The 15,375-nt window shown below is 36.4% G+C and overlaps 1 protein-coding gene and 1 long non-coding RNA gene across 8 annotated transcripts in view; both read right to left on the reverse strand.

The window, feature by feature from the left end:
• LOC126764065 (inositol polyphosphate-5-phosphatase A) overlaps positions 1-15,375 on the reverse strand; it is a 721,948-nt gene that overhangs the window by 161,778 nt on the left and 544,795 nt on the right. The window lies entirely within an intron of this gene.
• Positions 1-15,375, reverse strand: part of LOC126764263 (uncharacterized) — a 367,932-nt gene that overhangs the window by 52,614 nt on the left and 299,943 nt on the right. The gene's annotated exons all lie outside the window — the stretch shown is intronic.

Genomic DNA, 15,375 nt, shown 5'->3' on the forward strand with positions numbered 1-15,375 from the left:
GATATTAATGTAATGTTATAAGGGGAGTGACCGAAATTATCTTGTAATTTTGTCATGTTTGTCAACGAAGTGACGTCGTAGCTGGTAGCGGTATATTCGCACTTCTGTCGGTCAAATGTTGACATGTCACAAAATGGTTCACGATGATTATGCGCTTATACATAATTCCTACAAAGTGAGGACTCTCCGGGGATATAAACTTCCACCTGTTGTCTTCACTTCCTATAATTGGTGTTATCGCTCGCTTCAAATCTTTGTTCAAAAATCTAACTGCTTTTACAAAATGTGTGCCTTCGCTAATTATAGGGTACTTCCTCCGTTCACATTTTGTTTGCTATACTTGTAATTTTCGCCTTAACAATTTGTTCCTTTTCCTTTCCTGTGCTTACCTCCTGTACTATCTCGCCCTCTTTTTTCGATATTACAAGATGCAATCCAACCCACTGTTTCTTTTCTCAACTTTTTTAATATTTTAGTTTATAAACTTTGGATAAAAGTCAGCTTCTATTTCTTCATCAATGTAATTTTGTTGGTTGAGTATGTATTTTACTTTTCCATATATGTACATATGTATATGGCTTCTTTTCAAATTTCTTTATTGGTCTCCTAATCTTTGCAGTTTGAATAACACTAAAATTTTTGTTCAGCTGAAAACTCGCATTTAAATCTGGGTCTTTTTTCCACTTTACGGCACGAAACTTTACGCATTATTCTGAGATGCCGCTTATCTTGGTTGCAAATATTGTTTTTGGTGATTCAAAAATCTGATCAGCTTCCTATGAGATTGGAGTTTTTTTACCAGTCTCTGTTTATTAAAGCCCTTTCTTCCAAAGCTCCTTGTGGTGTTCCCACCTTTATAATTGCAGTTGCTAAAAATTTGACTTTCGATTTTTGCTTGATCGCATTTCACATTGGTTTGTATTCATGGTTTACATATTTGATATCATGGCACTATAACAGGTGTAGTCCGATTTTGACAATTTTCGGTTACAAGTTGGCTTACTTTAAACACAATATTCGGCAATGTTTTATCTCGATAGATTCATTGCTGCTTGATTTGTATACTGGAAAATGAAAGTAAGAAAAGCAGACTTGGATATAGTCAATTGCGTCCAAGGAGCATAAGAATGTCAAGATAATATTACATACCAAATTAGTGAGCGGCGTCACGTCACGTCCATCGTCTAAGTTTGAGCTTGGCTCGTAAAAGGTCTTCTAGTCGCTAATCTAGGAAGTCGTCCAACCTTTTTTGCCAAGAAACACGTGTGCAAAATTTCATTACGATATCTATGTTTTTACTCACACAAGTAGTCAATCCTGAGATTGCAAGAGTATAAAAATTAGAAAAGGAAATATAAACCAATAATTTCATAGGAAAACCAAAAAAACAAATGGGTTCAGTTACGCACACCAAACTCAGTAATAAGTAATGAAGAATAATTTTAAAATTTTGATCAAATACCTATTCGTTTTAAAACATTTAGTATACTTTCAACCAATTTTTTGATTTCCTCTACGCGGCAACACGAAAATATTAAGACAATCTTCCTTTCTCAATTCTTCTTATATTTTGTATATTGAACCGACGTGCTACCAAGTGAAACAATCTTCTATTATTAGTTTTATAGGGGCTAAGTCAAGTTTTCATCCGATTTTATTTTATCAATTTAAAAAAATAAAATACAAAGTATTAAAAAAGTTTTCCCTTCTGAATTCGTTAACAATTTAAAAAAATAAAATACCTGTAATGTTTGTCCTTGTACCTCATTTATAGTAACAGCAAAACGCTTAACGGTAATAAAGTGGGACGGTATTACAATATTCATTGTTGAAACTTCATTTTCGCATTTATAATATCGGGTGATTTTTTTGAGGTTAGGATTTTCATGCATTAGTATTTGACAGATCACGTGGGATTTCAGACATGGTGTCAAAGAGAAAGATGCTCAGTATGCTTTGACATTTCATCATGAATAGACTTACTAACGAGCAACGCTTGCAAATCATTGAATTTTATTACCAAAATCAGTGTTCGGTTCGAAATGTGTTTCGCGCTTTACGTCCGATTTATGGTCTACATAATCGACCAAGTGAGCAAACAATTAATGCGATTGTGACCAAGTTTCGCACTCAGTTTACTTTATTGGACATTAAACCATTTGGGGTGAAGAGCAACCAGAAGCCGTTCAAGAACTGCCCATGCATCCCGAAAAATGCACTGTTTGGTGTGGTTTGTACGCTGGTGGAATCATTGGACCGTATTTTTTCAAAGATGCTGTTGGACGCAACGTTACGGTGAATGGCGATCGCTATCGTTCGATGCTAACAAACTTTTTGTTGCCAAAAATGGAAGAACTGAACTTGGTTGACATGTGGTTTCAACAAGATGGCGCTACATGCCACACAGCTCGCGATTCTATGGCCATTTTGAGGTAAAACTTCGGAGAACAATTCATCTCAAGAAATGGACCCGTAAGTTGGCCACCAAGATCATGCGATTTAACGCCTTTAGACTATTTTTTGTGGGGCTACGTCAAGTCTAAAGTCTACAGAAATAAGCCAGCAACTATTCCAGCTTTGGAAGACAACATTTCCGAAGAAATTCGGGCTATTCCGGCCGAAATGCTCGAAAAGTTGCCCAAAATTGGACTTTCCGAATGGACCACCTAAGACGCAGCCGCGGTCAACATTTAAATGAAATTATCTTCAAAAAGTAAATGTCATGAACCAATCTAACGTTTCAAATAAAGAACCGATGAGATTTTGCAAATTTTATGCGTTTTTTTTTTTAAAAAGTTATCAAGCTCTTAAAAAATCACCCGATATTAGTATGAGTATGATTTGGATATACCAGATTTCCGCTTCCGAGACATTTTCTAAGAAAGCATAGTAAGAATTAACATCTTCGAGTAAGATCTAAAATAATAAACTGACAGCTAAACACATACATTACGGATTACCTCAAAAATTTGAATAGTTTCACACTTCATGTAACGACAGAAGAAAATAACAATAAATATAGAAAAATTAGAAACAGTTGAAACTATGTATATTCAATTGAATTTGATATTGTCGTCTCCGCCGGTAATACAGTAGGACGGTATTACAGTATTCATGGTTGAAACTTCATTACTGTAACGCTAGATGGCGTTGAAGTAGCTTAATTTGACAATTTTTTGACAGACAATTTTTTTTATCTTTCCTCGTTGCTGGATCACCCGAAATCAAAAAATTAAAGTTCATTCGTTAGATAATAGTTTTCCCCAGATAACGCTGTAAGGGTTTTTTTGAAATTCCAATTTTTGAATTTTTTCGAAGACTTTGAAGAGAAAAGCACAATTTTTTGGGAAAAAATCGGTTAAGTTGTTATTGCGAAATCAAAAGTATGAACAAAAAAAAACTCTCCAGCGTTACCTCGTAAAATATGTACGGAAATAGTGTTTGAAAATGTGAGTTGTGGGAAAAACGCTTTAAAGTTTCACAGACGCTCACAATCAAATCGGAGGGCGGAGACTTACAAGTGTGTATCTACGTCAATTTTGCTATAATTGCTCTCAAATTTTCATAAAATAATCTTAAGATATTGTACATTAATATAAAATAAAAAACAATGCAAAAAAAAACAAAAATACCTTACTCCCCCTTAAGTAGTTTTTGCGTGAAAGCGTAACAAACAAACTTACATTCGCATTTATAATATTAGTATGATATAAACGGTATAAAGTCATCTGGAAGTTAAAAATCTTTATATTACATATGTGGGGTATTGACCCTAGTAAGTATTGACCCAATCCAACCTATTTTTGACATTCATACATACTATTATCAGAAAAGGATTCTCTATGAATATCATTTACACGTATTGATGAATTGACCGATATTATCTGTCAAAAGTTAAATGTGGCTCCTGGGGTCTTGAACAGTTTCAGCTCAATTTAGACAATTTTGTTCCTAAAGTGGCATACTGTAAGGCACTCTTCCAGCAGTGTGTTCACTTATACAAGGTGTTTTCCAAAGTAAACAGGACTTTTTGAATCTAGCGCCCCCTGATGGCGCCATCTATATGTCGACTGGTGCGTTAGAATCTGCTGTCCTTATTGATTGTCCAGTGAGAATTTCATAACATTTCATAGATTCGAACTGAAGTTATTACGTTTTAAGTGTCAGTATGTTTGTGTTATCGGTGAGAAAATGAGCTTCGAACAACGAGCCAACATTAAATTTTGTTTTAAAATTGCTAAAACTTTTACCGAAACGTTTCAATTGATGAAACAAGTTTATGGCGATGATTGCCTATCCCGTAGCAGAGTGCACGAGTGGTTTCAACGTTTTCAAAGTGATCGTGACGACATAAATGACGATCAACATGTGGGCCAATCAATATCCGTGATCACCGGAAATTCCATCGAAGCTGTGCATAAATCAAAAATCAGCCGAAATCATCATTGAAATTCATGGAAATGGAATTGAACATCTCCAAAACATCGATTTATCGCATTTTGACCGAACATTTGGGCTTACGAAAGGTGTGCGCACGGTTTGTTCCACACAAATTGACTGACGACCAAAAATTGCTCAGAATCCATCATTCGAAGGACGATTATTTGACCAAAAATCACATTTTAACAATTAACCACTATCCAAATTCACCTGATAGGGCACCGTGCGAGTTTTTCCTTTCGGAAAAATGCATTTACCCATAAAAGGAAAGCGTTATGCAGACGTAGAGGCCGTTCAAAGGCTAGCACCGGCATACTGGCGGACATACCGGCCAACGAGCTGGTTTTTTGATTGATTTTATTTTGAATAAAACAAATTGCTTTTGTTCTGTTTGTTTTTTTAAGTCCTGTTTACTTTGGAATGCACCTTGTATTAACTGATGCTCTATTTGTAGACTGGAATGAATACGAATCAAATGGAATTTAAAAATTTGTTACATGGGAAGTAGGCATGGTTGCAGTCTGATTTCTACAATTTTGGCACTGTGACATAGGAATATTAAAAGAATAGTATGGTTGAAATCGGTCGAGTAGTAGTCTTTTAGTAGCTTTTAACCAAATCGGAGTGGGCGGGGTTATTATCCGATTTAACTTATTTTTACACTTCGTAAGTAGGGTCAGGGTTAATTTTGTATACGTTTGGGTAATATAACTTTGTTGGTTTGGAATATATATACATACATAAATCTTAGTAGAGAGCTGGGCCACGCACACTTTCTAAACTTTTCAAATTTAAGTTCTGCAACTTAATTTACGGCATAGTTATGGCACTTTATACATTTTCCGTTAGTGGCGTTTTGTGGACTACTAAATTGAAAAAGTCACTAATTTATAAAGAAAGGTGTATCCTTGAAAAACAAAACCGTTAATTAGTAAAAATTTCATACATTTTGGTTCTCTCGTTAATTCGTATTGAACCTATTACAAATCGAAATTTTTTTTCGTAACCTCTTTTAATTCGTAATTTAATTTGAAATTTCTTCTCGTCAAAGCACCGTTAGGTTTTGCAGACTGTCATGATGCCATTATGTTGCTGTGCATGTTGAATTTTTTGTTTTTCACACCGTTTTCGCGTTGTTTGAGGCGTATGTTGCAAGCGTAACATCTTTCCGAGGAAATGGAAAATACGTACGTATAAAACGTTTTCAATGAAAACAAAGCATTATTTCGGCCATTGATAATAGAACAAAACAAATTAAAGTGGCAAAAAAAAACAATGTATATTGATCCATCAACCCTATCATCCAAAAAACAAAAAACAGATTATTTTGCAAGCATCCTCTTCTAGTAAACTAAAACAACAAGGAGGCGATCTAGTAACCGATGCCCAGAGCATACTAAAATTATGGAAGGAACACTTCTGTAACCTGCAGAATGGCAGGGAAACCATAACGCCAGGACAAGGCGAACCCGATTCCGCAATCGATGACAATGGAGCAGACGTTCCATTGTCCGACCATGAAGAAGTTCGAATAGAAATTAACCGTCTGAAGAACAACAAAGCAGCGGGAGCTCATGGATTGCGGGCCAAGCTATTCAAACACAACGGCGAAGAACTGATAAGGAGCATGCATCAGCTTCTTTAAAAAAATGGTCGGACGAAAGCATGCCAAACGATTGGAATTTAAGTGTGCTCTGTCCAATCCACAAAAAGGGAGACCCCACAATCTGCACCAACTACCGTAGGATAAGTCTCTTAAATATCGCATATAAGGTTCTATCGAGCGTATTGAAAGATTAAAGCCCACCGTCAACAAACTGATTGAACCTTATGAGCGTGGCTTTAGAACTGACAAATCAACAACTGACCAGATATTCACCATGCGCAAAATATTGGAAAAGTCCGGTGAAAAGGAAATCGACACTCAGCGTCGATTTCAAAGCTGCCTTTGACAGCACAAAAAGGAGCTGCCTTTATGCCAAAAACTATGTCAGGATCGGGATGGACCTCTCCGAGCCGTTCGATACCAAACGGGGTTCAGATAACTCCTTTTCGGGTGATTTTCTTCAATCTACTCTTGGAGAAAATAGTTCGAGCTGCAAAACAAAATAGAGAAGGTACAATCTTCTATAAGAGTGGGCAGCTGCTAGCAGCTGTACGCCGATTATATTGATATCATTGGCTTTAACAACCACGACACGCAGAACTTTCTCCAGAATGGAAAAAGCGGCGAAGCAAGTGGGTCTGGAAGTGAAAGAGGACAAGACGAAATGACTCTTGTGATCAAACAAACAGTCGTTGCAATCGCGACTTGGCTCTCACGTCACTGTTGACAGTCATAACTTCGAAGTCGTAGATAATTTCGTCTATCTTGGAACCAGTATTTACAGCAACAATAATGGCAGCATTAATAACCCTTGCCAACAGGTGCTATTACGGACTGAGTAGCCCGAAGTCCTCTCTCGACGAACAAAAATAAACTCTATAAGTTACTCCTTATTCCCGCCCTGCTATATGGTGCAGAGGTAGGGACGATGACAACATCTGGTGAGTCGACGTTACGAGTTTTCGAGAGAGAAAGTTTATGCGAAAGACTTAAGATCCTTTGCGCGATACACGCGGCGAACACCGCATTAGATGGAACGATGAGCTGTGTGAGATATACGACGATATTAACTTTATTCAACGGCTATGCTGGCTCCGAATGCACGAAAGCACTCTAGGTCTGAAAGTACTTGACGCAGTACCTACCGGGGGAAGCAGAGGAAGAGGAAGACCTCAACTCCGTTGGAAAGGCCAGATGGAGAAGGACCTGGCTTCGCTTGGAATCTCAAACTGGCGCCACATTGAAAGTGAAGAAAGGACTGGCACGTTGTTGTTAACTCGGCTATAATCGCTTAAGCGGTGTCTATGCTAGTAAAGAAGAAGTTATATGGGGGCTAGCTCAAGTTTCCGTTCAAATTTATCCATTTTAAGCACAAAATACACAGTTATAAGTAACACATGCCCTGCCATTTTCATTGATATAACTCACAAAGGTACACTGTTATAAGTAAAACACTGTCTCCCATTTATATGGCTTAAATATTGGCCCATATATCTAGCAAAAAGTCACCTTGAAGTTCGAAAATTTTTTTATTAGGTATATGAGGAAACAAGCAACTATTAACCCGATTCAACCCATTTTTGATACACAGAAATACTATTGACAGGAACGTTTTTTGTCTGAATTTCAGTTATACAGTTTTGGTTGGATTTGGACAATTTTTGGTCATAAGGTTTCATAATTTAAAAAATTATTAGCGCAAAATTGTATCCCGTTATTTTGGAAAATAAAATTGTGCTAAGTATATGGGAAGTAGACGTGTTCGTAATGCGATTTCGCCCATTTTCACACTGCGGCGTGGAAATATTAGATGAATGTCACATACCAAAAAAATGGGCGGTGCCATGCCCTTCGTATAATTTTCTGACCGGCTCAAATAAAATACTCCCATACAATCTCCGAGGTAAAATTTAGAGTCTCTGACGTAATTAGGTATTGATTTATTGCGCTTTTATTAGTTTTTAACAGTACGGTTATATTCGGAGTGAATGGGGTTATCTTCCGATTTTATGCATTTTTATACTGTCGGTCGGAGTTCTTATGATACTTGGGCTAGGTAAACTTGGATGTTGTAGCTTCAGTGGTTTAGGAGATATGTACATTAAACTTTTTAGAGGACAGGGCCACGCTATTTTTTAAATTTTTTTTCCGCACAGATGTCCTTTGTTACTGCATTTTCCTGTGCCAAATGCCAAATCTCAATTTAGTGCTTAGTTATGGTTTTTATTAGTTTTTAGTTAATGAATGAAAACTACAGTGAATTCATAGTAATAATATTTTGCTCGTGGCAATTAGAACTATTTCTTTTGTGTTTCTATACCTATATAGTACATATAATACATCTTAACAAAATACCAAATTTGAAAACATGCTGAGGATAATTTCTTTCAGCAGTTCCTTAAGAGGGAGCCTGCTTTAGAAGCTTCAAAAAATGGATTTTCTTTGTCTTGCTTAAATCTCTTTAATAATCTAAGAATATGTCCCAAAAGTTTTAGATGGGAGTTTAAGTGTGCTCTGTCCAATCCACAAAAAGGGAAACCCCACAATATACGCCAACTACCTTTGGATAAGCCTCCTCAACATCGCGTATAAGGTTATATCGAGCGTATTGTGTGAAAGATTAAAGCTCTACATTATATCATCGGCCTCAACACCCGCGCAGTTAGTTCTGCTTGCTCCAGGCTGAACAAGGAAGCAAAGCAAATGGGTCTGGCAGAGAACGAAGGCAAGACGAAATATCTCCTGTCATCAAAGAAACAGTCGTCGCACTCGCGACTTGGCACTCACGTCACTTGTGACAGTCATAAAATAGAAGTTGTAGATAATTGTGTCTATTTAGGAACCAGTATAAACAGCACCAACAATGTCAGCCTGGAAACCCCACACAGGATTACTCTTGCCAATTGAGAAATAAAGTCCTCTCTCGACGAACAAAAATAAAACTCTATAAGTCACTCATTATTCCCGTCTTTCTATATGGTGCAAAGGCTTGGACGATGCCAACAACGATGACATTGCGAGTTTTCGAGAGAAAGGTTCTGCGAAATATTTGTGGTTTGCGTGTTGGTCACGGCGAATATCGTATTCGATGGAACGATCAGCTATACGAGATATACGACGACATTGACATAGTTCAGCGAATTAAAAGACAGCGGCTACGTTGGCTGGGTCATATTTTCCGAATGGACGAAAATACTCCAGCTCTGAAAGTATTCGATGCAGGACCCGCCTGGGGAAGCAGAGGGAGAGGAAGACTTCCACTCCGTTGAAAGGACCAAGTGGAGACGGACTTGACTCCGCTTGGAATCTCCAATTGTCGCTACGTAGAGAAAAGAAACAAGTAAGGAAGGGCCCTGTTCGGTTGTCACCGAACATTTTATACTCTCGCATGATAAAGTGATAATCGAGATTTCATTACCCGTCATTTACATATTTTTCAAATACCGTATTTGTGTAAAGTTTTATTCCGCTATCGTCATTGGTTCCTAATGTATATATTATACATAGAAGGCATCAGATGGAATTAAAAATAGCGTTATATTGGAAGAAGGCGTGGTTGTGAACCGATTTCACCCATATTTCGTACATATCATCAGGGTGTTAAGAAAGTATTATATACCGAAGTTCCTAAGATATGATTTTTGGTCTATAAGTGGGCGACGCCACACCCATTTTCAATTTAAAAAAAAGGCTGGGTGCAACTTCCTTCTGCCATTTCTTCCGTAAAACTTAGTGTTTCTGACATTTTTGGTTAGTCGGTTAACGCACTTTTAGTGATTTTCAACATAACCTTTGTATGGGAGGAGGGCGTGGTTATTATCCGATTTCTTCCATTGTTGAACTGTATATGGAAATGCCTGAAAGAAACGACTCTATAGAGTTTGGTTGACATAGCTATAGTAGTTTCCGAGATATATACAAAAAACTTAGTAGGGGGCGGGGCCACGCCCACTTTTCCAAAAAAATTACATCCAAATATGCCCCTCCCTAATGCGATCCTTTGTGCCAAATTTCACTTTAATACCTTTATTTATGGCTTAGTTATGACACTTTATAAGTTTTCGGTTTTCGCCATTTTGTGGGCGTGGCAGTGGGCCGATTTTGCCCATTTTCGAACTTAATCTGCTTATGGATACCAAGTTTCATCATGATATCTCAATTTTTACTCAAGTTACAGCTTGCACGGACGGACGGACAGACGGACGGACGGACAGACAGACATTCGGATTTCAACTCTACTCGTCACACTGATCACTTTGGTATATATAACCCTATATCTGACTCTTTTAATTTTAGGACTTACAAACAACCGTTATGTGTTGTGAGAGTATAAAAACTACTGGCGTGCTGTTGTTAACTCGGCTGTAATCGCGTAAGCGGTGTCTACGCCAGTAAAGAAGAAGAATTAATAATTGTATTGTTTTTCCTTCTTTTCATCTTTTGAGCTTGGCATTATTAAATATTAAAAATAAGTGATCAGTGAGGATTTTTATTTCATTAGCTCCATACAAATACCTCCTTAATTTGTAAATAAATTATCCTATGACAAGCATTTCTACTCAATTTTCAATAAATTCTCTATGGTGTTAATGAGAGACTAGATATTTTAATTATGGGTGCATCTTTAAAGATTTCCTCGTTATAAACGGAAGTTTTCATTGCAGTATCAGAAGTATCCTTTGTCAAAATATAAGATTTATTGAAATCTGGGAAGAATTTCGGAATAAGCAAGCTTTTTGCGTATCTAAAAGATCTTAACCTCTCGTTTGTTAGTTGTTTTTTTTTTTTGATAATTTTCGCATGAGGTTAAATTTGGACGTGGATTGATAACTTTTGTGACTGCTGTAAAATAACGTTTAAGCTGGAATAGTTATTTGGATTCTTTGCATTATTACAATATGATTTAAAACATTTTCTTTGTTTTTCAACCTTAGCACAAAGTTTTATTTTTGTTACCACGATTGTGCCGATTGTGCTGTCCCCTTTCGGAGGGGAGTTAGTATTGCAGATAGTCGGAATCAGTCCATTGCTATATCCAAAAAGTACCGTTAAGCGAAATTATATAAAGTGTCATAACTAAGCACCAAATTAAAATACATAACTTTCATTATTAAAATCGGTGAATGCGGATTATAACCTCGCCTAGTCCACATATAACGGTTTTGTTAAAAACTACTGAAAATGAGATACGTAAGTCTATAACTAGAGACAAAATTTTACACTCGAGATGATACATGAGGTGTTAAAGGATGCAATGTCAAATTTGAACGATGTCGTTCTCTCTCCCACATTTAGGTGAAAACCTTTCAACCGATTTCAACCAAATTCGGAAGATAATATTATCCTGAAGCCTTTAAATTACGTGCAAAAATGAGAGAAATCAGATCAAAACTACGTCTACTTCAATTTTACAATTTTAAATTCGATTTGATCCTTTTACTTTCCAGTTTACAAATCAAGAACCAATCAGTGTATTCATATAACATTTTGCACAAATAATGTCCTTGAAGTGAGTCATCTCAGTCGACCTGTCAGATACATTTGTGCTGACAAAATTAAGCCACTAAATGTTATGGTGTAAAAATTCATACAAGTTGAATTTTATTGATAATTAGAAAAATATTTTCACAAAGCTAAGTAAATTGACTTTAAATTTAATTTAAAGTTGAATTTGAATGTGAAAACAAAAATCTACTTTCTTTTTAATGGTAAGTATTTTTCGTGTTCATATAACTAAGCACACTGCAACTAAAAATCTCAGATAAAATAATTTGGTGTTTTGTTTAAAAAGCTTGCTTTATTTTATCTAGTAGTTTTCAAAATATCTTCCCTGCAGCGTTTGCTCTTTGTACAAACCAATGTGTTTTATTGGTCTAGGCCGCAATCTAATCCAATTCGATGGTTTTTTCCCCTCAACTGTTCCCTTAATAAACTTCCATAGGTAGGCCAGACAGTTGATGTAGTCTACTACTACTAGTGACCTTACCCTGAATGGAATGAAACACCCATACCATGACTATTGAGCTACCATTTTTCACAATTTATATTTTTGTATATTGTAGATATGATTCTTGTAATGGCAGTATTCTGACATAGGGTTCACCATCATTCCTAAAGACATTGAATTTGAGATTCATCACCCCACAGCATTATATTTCAGAACTTTGCTAGTGATCCCTTTCAACTCGACATCAAATGCATTATATGAGATTAAAGGCGTTTCAGCAGAACTTCTCCCTTCTTTCCTACTATGCCTTAATATGCTATATAGTGGCCTTGCTCTTACTAATTCGTGTTCCTGTGAATTACTAGTTTGTTATGGACTCAAGAGTTGCACTGAATCGTGGAAGATAACGGGTGGGCCATCTAACGTTTTAAATTTGAATTATCTATATTTCGACATTGGAAACGTCAAATACCATTCGGAAAGTGACAGATATTCAGTTAAAAGTCTAAAATTTACGAAATGGGTCGCTATTCACTAGAAGAAAACTGAAAAACAGTTCGCAGATTGGGCAGAAGATAGTTTGACTGAGGATGGTCAATTTTACCGGAAACTCATCTTTTCTGACGAGGCTCATTTCCACCTCGATGGTTACGTTAACAAGCAGAATTGTCGCATTTGGGGCACAGAGAACCCGCACGTAATCGTCGAGAAGCCAATGCACCCAGCACGAATCACTGCATGGTGCGAATTTTGGTCTGGTGGAATCATCTATCACTTACTCCAAATCTTTGGGCAGCTAAAGCAGTGTGTTCTAATACTAGTGTGTTTTGTTTGGTTTTAAAGGATGGAAGAGAAAATTCATCATCAGAATCGTTTTTGGAAGAATCCATATGCGACGCACCTACATTGTTGTCGTCTGTATGAGAGTCTGGCTGATCTGAATGGTCACGTGTTCTAGCTGATACTTTTCTGGTAAGTGTTGATGTTGAATGACGTTTTAAAAGCTTTTATTTACGTTAATTTTTCTTTGTAAACTTTTTTGTTTCAGGTAGAACAACACTTCCAATGCGACCAATTCTTCTGGTTCTCTGGTCCAAGAGAAATGGTTGTTCATTGATAGGAACTTTCCTTTCCTTTGGACAAGTGCAAGAAGCAGCGATGTCAAATAATTTTCCGGCAGAAGAGACAAAGTCGGTCTTTTAGAGCTCAATCCTATTGGGTTACTTAAAACCATTTGTTTAAGAGTCAGAAATTTCTTATGGTATGTGGTGAGCATTTGTACAACTCTGGTGTGTGAAACTATCGGAATATATGACTTTTTGAATGTATTTTCAACCTTTTTTGCAACTATTTCTGTAACATCTTTACTCCTAGGTTCATAGTTGTCGGCTCGGAGTCGTCCTATACGAAATCTTTCAAACTGATAACACAAAAGAACATCCTGGTAAGTAGGTAACTGGGACTCAGAGAGATTGGTCGGATATATGCCAAACACAGGACATTTCTGTCTAAATTTAAATTTAGATACAGACATTTTGAGTTCTGTGTTCTGTTGAGAGAATATAAGTGATAGCACTCGGCGAAATCAACGACAAGAGTAAAGGAACTCGATGAAAAAATATTTGTGTGGAGACCTATCCGAACGTGTTCTTTGGCGTCGGTAAATGAATGTGAGTGATAGCACTCGGCGAAATCAACGTCAATAAGTGTGGGCGCAAGCCGATTTTTTGAAAAGTTCACTGCACTGTACTTTGTTTTTCATCAGAGTTTTCAAAGTAGTTCCAGAAAATGTGTAGTATTACATTCCTTATGTTTATATGGATTTGGTTAATAAGTCACAAAACACAAAAGTAAAGCTTTTTCTTAAATAAAGTAAAGTGTACGCACGAAAAAAATTGGTCGCACCAATATCATTATAAAACTTGTGTTTAATTTCAAAAAGATTTATAAAAATTTGGTTAACAACACATTTATATGAATGTTTTAGGCGAATAGTCGCAATTTTGGCTTAAGGGATCCCGGTGGTATAGAATTTTCAAAAAATCGATTTTTTTTTGACAGTTCGAAACTATGGTCCTTTAAGGATATACTGTAAAATTTTTGGAAGGATATTTACATTATTTTAGCTTCTACAGCCGTTTTAGCAGGTAGCGCGCGGTCTCTAAACTTTAAACCAGTGCACACTGGTCGATTTCATAGGCCAAAAATAAAAAAATAAAAGTTTGAAACTTACCACTTTTTGTATCAAAGCTATTTCTTAAAACACCAATAAAACTAACGGTAAATACATTTTTGCTCTATCCCATTCGTAGGGGCTGCGAAAAGCGAGAGAAGTGAGACAATAGAAACACGCGGAATGTGCACTAAAAATAGCTTAAAAATTATCTTTTACTAGCTGACCCGGCGAACTTCGCACCGCCTAATTATTGGAGGCATATTTAGTAAGTCACAAACACACGACACAATACTTTTTTAATTTTATTGAAATTTGCTGCTTTTAGATTTTTAGGAATATTAAAGAATTATAGTATAGATGCACAGCAAAGAGACGTTAACATTTCAAGTGACATTTTACCATAGACAATTTTTTTTGAGTGAATACTGACAAATATTTACACTATAACTATCAAACTACATCTGTCGTTGTTTTTTTTTTGACGATGGCCATGGTTAGGAAAAGAAGAAGAACTACATCTGTCATCGAGAAAATAAAGAATTCAAACAACTATAATATAGTTATAGTGAAGCTATATATCCCTCAACTCCTTAAAATGCATTGTCCGTTTTGTAAAAAGTGGATGGAACGGCAGAAAAAAAATAATAACTGTCCAGATTGTATTAAATTATTATTAAGATGCGACGAATGCTACAACATAATCGCTGTTACCTTCAGATTTTGTACCAAGTGTGGTAAGAATGTAGAACGAATAATACGCGTGAACAGGGCAAAAGTACAAAAAAATATATTAAAGCAAAAGCTGCTATCTAAACCAAAACACGTTTCTACAATGCCATCTTCATCATCTGAGGAGACATTCTGTGAATTAAATTTATCGGCCGAAGACATACAGGACATTCAAGTTATTGAAGACAGCCAAAAGCCCAACATCAAGAATGTTCTGGTAGATATTGATGTTATTGAAGACAGCCAGCAGCTCAACATTGATAATGTTCTGATCGAATCAGATTTGTCCGAGTCGCCTAGTACTTCCACCATATTATCATGTCCTGGCGAGCCAAGTGGTTCCCAAGTAGATGGAGCCAAGTTGATGGAAATAAAGAGTTACTAATACACGTTGACATTAAGGATCCAAATGCACATATTATATACATATTAAGTCATTTATTTATATTTATACACTTCATATACAAAAATTTAAAA

The sequence above is a fragment of the Bactrocera neohumeralis genome, unplaced genomic scaffold (assembly GCF_024586455.1).
Source record: "Bactrocera neohumeralis isolate Rockhampton unplaced genomic scaffold, APGP_CSIRO_Bneo_wtdbg2-racon-allhic-juicebox.fasta_v2 cluster09, whole genome shotgun sequence".
In the NCBI taxonomy this organism is placed as follows: Eukaryota; Metazoa; Arthropoda; class Insecta; order Diptera; family Tephritidae; genus Bactrocera; species Bactrocera neohumeralis.